At 44.4% G+C, this 4,907-nt stretch overlaps 1 protein-coding gene across 1 annotated transcript in view; it reads left to right on the top strand.

Annotated features, from left to right (window-relative positions):
- Window positions 1–630: 630 nt before the first annotated feature.
- The window catches only part of LOC107104666, a 57,328-nt gene continuing 53,051 nt past the window's right edge, over window positions 631–4,907 (top strand). The window contains exon 1 of the mRNA XM_015404717.1: window positions 631–908. The gene's annotated coding sequence lies outside the window, so the exon portion shown is untranslated. The remainder of the gene's footprint in view (window positions 909–4,907) is intronic.

The following is a 4,907-nucleotide window of genomic DNA, read 5'->3' as shown; positions in this document are numbered from 1 at the left end:
TTCACTGGTTTGCAGCTCTGATTGTTCTAAGGGAACGTCAACCAATGAACAGACCTGATTCACTGGTTTGCAGCTCTAACTGTTCTAAGGGAACGTCAACCAATGAACAGGCCTGATTCACTGGTTTTTTAGCTCAGCGAACCCTGCAGGGAGCTCAGCTCAGTCTGCCACTGTGGGTGTGATCTCCATTCTTCTGGTAACACTCAGAGGATGGTTCGCTCCTAACTCACATTTAGTCACAGTTGCACAGGAGGAACCGATCTGTACTTCTCTAAATTTGGACAGAATGTGTTGCTATAGCAACAGCAGCCTCTTGAATGAAAGCTGTGGTGTGAAGCATCACAGATGGAGCTGACTGTGAGGAGCCTTTCCAATGATCCTGATGGTTCTGATGGACCGCTGGCTGCCTGGTCCGGATGCCTCCATTTCTATAAACAGCTTTTATAGAACCTTTTACTTCCAGCCCGACCCAATTGGCCTTGGTTCTGGTGTTGGAAAGGAAAGTGTTGCTGGTGAGCCTCCTTCAGAGCTCCTCCTCCTCCTCCTCCTCTGAACTAATCCATGGAGCTGGTGGGGAGCAGAGTGCAGCACAGGTGGTTAGCTTTTAATAGCCTGTTGTGCTAATGTTAGATGTGAGGCTAAGCTAACCTGCAGCTCTTAAAGTTCACATCTCAGATCCCCCCTGCCCCCCCTGTGCTTTGGATGGTCCAGGTGAAGGAGCTGGTCTTCTGACAGCCCCTCCCTCACAGCGTTGGTATTTCCGGCTCCTAGTACGGCTCTATGGCAGCAGATAAAGGGGGGGGCTCTCAGCCTACACAGCCTCCCAGCACAGCTCAGCCTCAGTAATGCTGGGAATGCTGTGACACAGAGGAAGGCTGTGCTGCTGCAGGACGGACCGAGCAAACCCAGTGAGTAAACATTTCTCTTCCTTTGGTCGCTGCTTTGCAGCTGATGGTGTCAGCAGACTGTCCTTCTCCTGCCTGGACCACCAGCAGCTCCATCAACACAACATGTTTAATTAGAGATAAAAAAGGAGCGAGGGTCTCTGATCCCTAATCTTTTAATGCCGTTAAGCAGTCAGCTGTTTGCAGGCGCCCAGCAGGGGTCTGGCTTTCACTAAACTTAAACTGCAGCCTCCTGCAGGAACACTGAGGAACCAGAGCTTCCCTGAGCTTCTGAAGGTGCAGCAGATAGAAGAAGTGTTTCCCTCCGTCCCACAGAGGTGGTTCATGGGCTGATTTCTTCATCCCTCTTTGCTAAGCAGGAGAAATGATTATTTCCTGACACGTTATGGTCTTCAGCTGCTGAACGACCTCTGGAATCACCAGGTTCCTCCACAGGAAGGCTGGGGTTCAGAGACCAGGTGTTTAAACAGCTGGAAGGCGTCCTTCTGCCTTCATCCCAGTTATCTCCATAGTCTCTAAACCAGTCCCTCACAGTAGAGACTCTTTCCCACTGACTGCATATATTTTAACACATTTAGCTAAACTGGTTTCTTGATATTGATGGTTAAATGTTTTCCCATCATGGTCATCATGGATCATGGTCTCCTACATCTAGACAAACTGCACACTTTGTTTCTTTCAGGTGTGTCTGGAAAGAAACGCAACAATGGAACAACCAGCTCAACCGTTTTTATCATTAAAGTCTAACTCACCCTAAAGCAACTGTTTGGAATCTAAACTATGGGATTTAATGTTGCTGTGTATTTTTTTTACATTTTCATAAGGGAATTTATAAATTCTGTAATATTATATCATCTTAAGCTGCCATCTAAAGGTTGACCTGTGGGGAATGCAGTTGAATATTTCTGTTGCTTCTATGTTGGTAAAATCTTTCATCCTGTTATCCTTGAGTTCTGGGACAAAATCCACCGAGAACTGGTGAGGCTCCATCCACGATGCATCGCTAGAATTCTGGTGACAAACAGCGAAGACAAAGCTCCACCTATAAAGATCTATCTCTGGGGAAACCACCAGCATGTCCCTGCTAAGCCTGGAGCCTCAATGAGGATGGCTAAGCTAAACTAGGCTAAGCTAAGTTAAAGAAGGCTAAGCTATGCTAAACAAAGTTAGACTTGGATAAGCAATGCCAAGCTAGGCTAAGCTAAACTAAAGAATGCTAAACTAGGCTAGGCTAAACTGGGCTAGGCCAAGCTAAACCAGGCTAGGCTTAGCTAAGCTAAATAAGACTAGGCTTGGCTAGGCTTAAAAAAAAGCTAAACTAGGCTAAGATAGGCTTGTCTAAACAAGGATGAGCATGGCTAAGCTAAACATGGATAAACTGGGCTTGTCTAAATAAGGCTAATGTAGACTAAGCTAGGCTTGTCTAAACAAAGCTAATTTAGGGCTATGCTAAACAGGCTTTGAGTTGAATAAGCAAAGGCTAAGCAATGCTAGCTAAACAAGGCTAGGCTTGGCTAAGCTAAACATGGCTAGGCTAAACAAGGCTAAGATGGGCTAGGCTGAACATGGCTAAGCTAGGCTTATCTAAACAAGGCTAAGCTAGGCCACCCTAAAAAAAGGCTGAGATAGTCTAACCTAGACTTGTCTAAATAAAGCTAAGTTAGGCTAAGCTACAAGGCTGGGTTATGCTAAATTTGGTTAGGCTGGGATAAACAATGCTAAACTAGGCTAGGCCAAACAAAGCTAAGCTAGGCTACACTAAGCTAAGCTAAGCTAGGCTAAACAGGGCCAAAGTCCCACCCCTTCCCTTCGCACTCTGTTATCCACCAGTATAACACTGGTTGAACTGCAGTAGTATGGCAGTAGAACGGCATTAGAACCCAGTAGAAAGAAAGAATGACAGTAGAACCAAGTAGAATGCAGTAGAACGGCATTAGAGCCCAGTAGAAGGGCAGTAGAATAGCTGTGGTATGGCAATAGAACGGCCTAGATTTCAGTACAACGCAGTAGAATGGCAGTAGAAAGTTGAAAATTGCAGTAGAACAGTAGTAGAACACAGTAGAATGCATTAGATTGCAGCAGAATGCAGTAGAACGGCAGTGGAACGCAGTAGAAAGCATCAGAATGGCAGTAGAAAGTTGAAAATTGCAGTAGAACAGTAGTAGAACACAGTAGAATGCATTAGATTGCAGCAGAATGCAGTAGAACGGCAGTGGAACGCAGTAGAAAGCATCAGAATGGCAGTAGAAAGTTGAAAATTGCAGTAGAACAGTAGTAGAACACAGTAGAATGCATTAGATTGCAGCAGAATGCAATAAAAAGCATCAGAATGCCAGTAGAAGTAGGGGAACTGGGCCGCTCCGGGCTGAACCAATAAAATCTGGTAGAACTTTAAAGAGCCTTCAGATGACATGATGTGAACTAAAAGCTGTTTTAGGCGGAGGGCCGGCACCAAGGACCTTCTAGAAATGCCTCTGATGGCCTCGTTCATCTGTGAAGCTGAACATCATTTCTGGAAAGGAAACCCTATTCAGATTAAACCTTTCCTTTTTAAAGCCCAGAGGGAATGAAATGTTTTCATCATTGTCTGATTTACATCACAAACCATGACACTGATAGTCAGTTCTATTTAGTTGATTTCTATAGTTCGGATCAGATCCTCCGGTCCTGGAGTCGGTCCTGTTGGTGGTTCCACATCCTCACATATCCTATTCAGCTGGCAGCCTCCTGCTCCCAGTGTTTATTCCTTCAGTCCCACTAATCATCCCAGCAGCTTTCCAGCAGCGGTGGCCTCCTTTACCGTCACATGTTTGCATCCTTTTTAGGACAGAAATATAAATCAAATCATTTGGTTTTGGACCTTCTGAGATAAACACAGTCAGGCCACCATGATGGCCTGACGCTCAGCAGCAAACATGCCGCCTGGGACTAATCCATCAAAAGGTCAGATTAGACAGGAGATCCTGGATTAGAGGTCAGACGGTGGGCTAATGAGCAGACAGCAACATTCAGCACCAGACTCACACCTTCAATGTGTAGAAGGAAGGAACCTTTAATCTGGTTTCATCTGCTGGGACCAGAATGTGGATTAATAAAAACTTGATGGTTCTAGATTATCATTATCCTCGTGTAGTACTTGAGTTATAATCCAGATGATGACCCGGATTATGACCGTCAGACACTCCTTTAACCTTCAGTGAAGAGCGAACCTCAGCTTCATCCATTAACCAATCAGATCTCTGATGATCCAGATAATCTGGCTCAGAGAGTCTGAAACTGGTTCTAGAAAAAAAAACCTGTTCTCCTCACATCTTCTTTTTCTACAACTTTGTCAGATTCAGTCCAGCTAATCTGGAAAGCAGTTCATCAAAGACTCTTTGCACATATGTATCTAGAATTTCTGAGTCAAGGTAGTTTGTTCAGTGATGTTTTTAAATGTGGATGGAAACTAGCAATAGCTAACTCTGTAACAACACATCTTTAAGATTCAAGTATTTTGTCTGTGAACTGAACTGAACTGGACACAACTGGACTTAACTGGGCTGACCTGGACTGAACTAACCTGGACTAATATGGAATGGACTAAACTGAACTGAACTAGTCTAGTCTGGACTGGACTAGACTGGACTGGACTGGAAAGAACTAAACTGAACAGAGCTGGATTGGACTAGACTGGACTGGACTAAACTGGACTAAACTGAACTAGACTGGATTGGACAGAAATTGACTGCACTGAACTAGGCTGAAGTGGACTGAACTAAACTGGACTAATGTGAACAAGACTAAACTGAATTGAACTGAACTAAACTGGATTGAACTAAACTGGACTGGACTAAACTGGACTAAACTGAACTAGACTGGATTGGACAGAAATTGACTGCACTGAACTAGGCTGAAGTGGACTGAACTAAACTGGACTAATGTGAACAAGACTAAACTGAATTGAACTGAACTAAACTGGATTGAACTAAACTGGACTAATGTGAACAAGACTAAACTGAA

Source organism: Cyprinodon variegatus, unplaced genomic scaffold (genome assembly GCF_000732505.1).
Source record: "Cyprinodon variegatus isolate N-32 unplaced genomic scaffold, C_variegatus-1.0 Scaffold1837, whole genome shotgun sequence".
NCBI lineage: Eukaryota > Metazoa > Chordata > Actinopteri > Cyprinodontiformes > Cyprinodontidae > Cyprinodon > Cyprinodon variegatus.
This window is presented reverse-complemented; position numbering and strand designations above follow the sequence as displayed.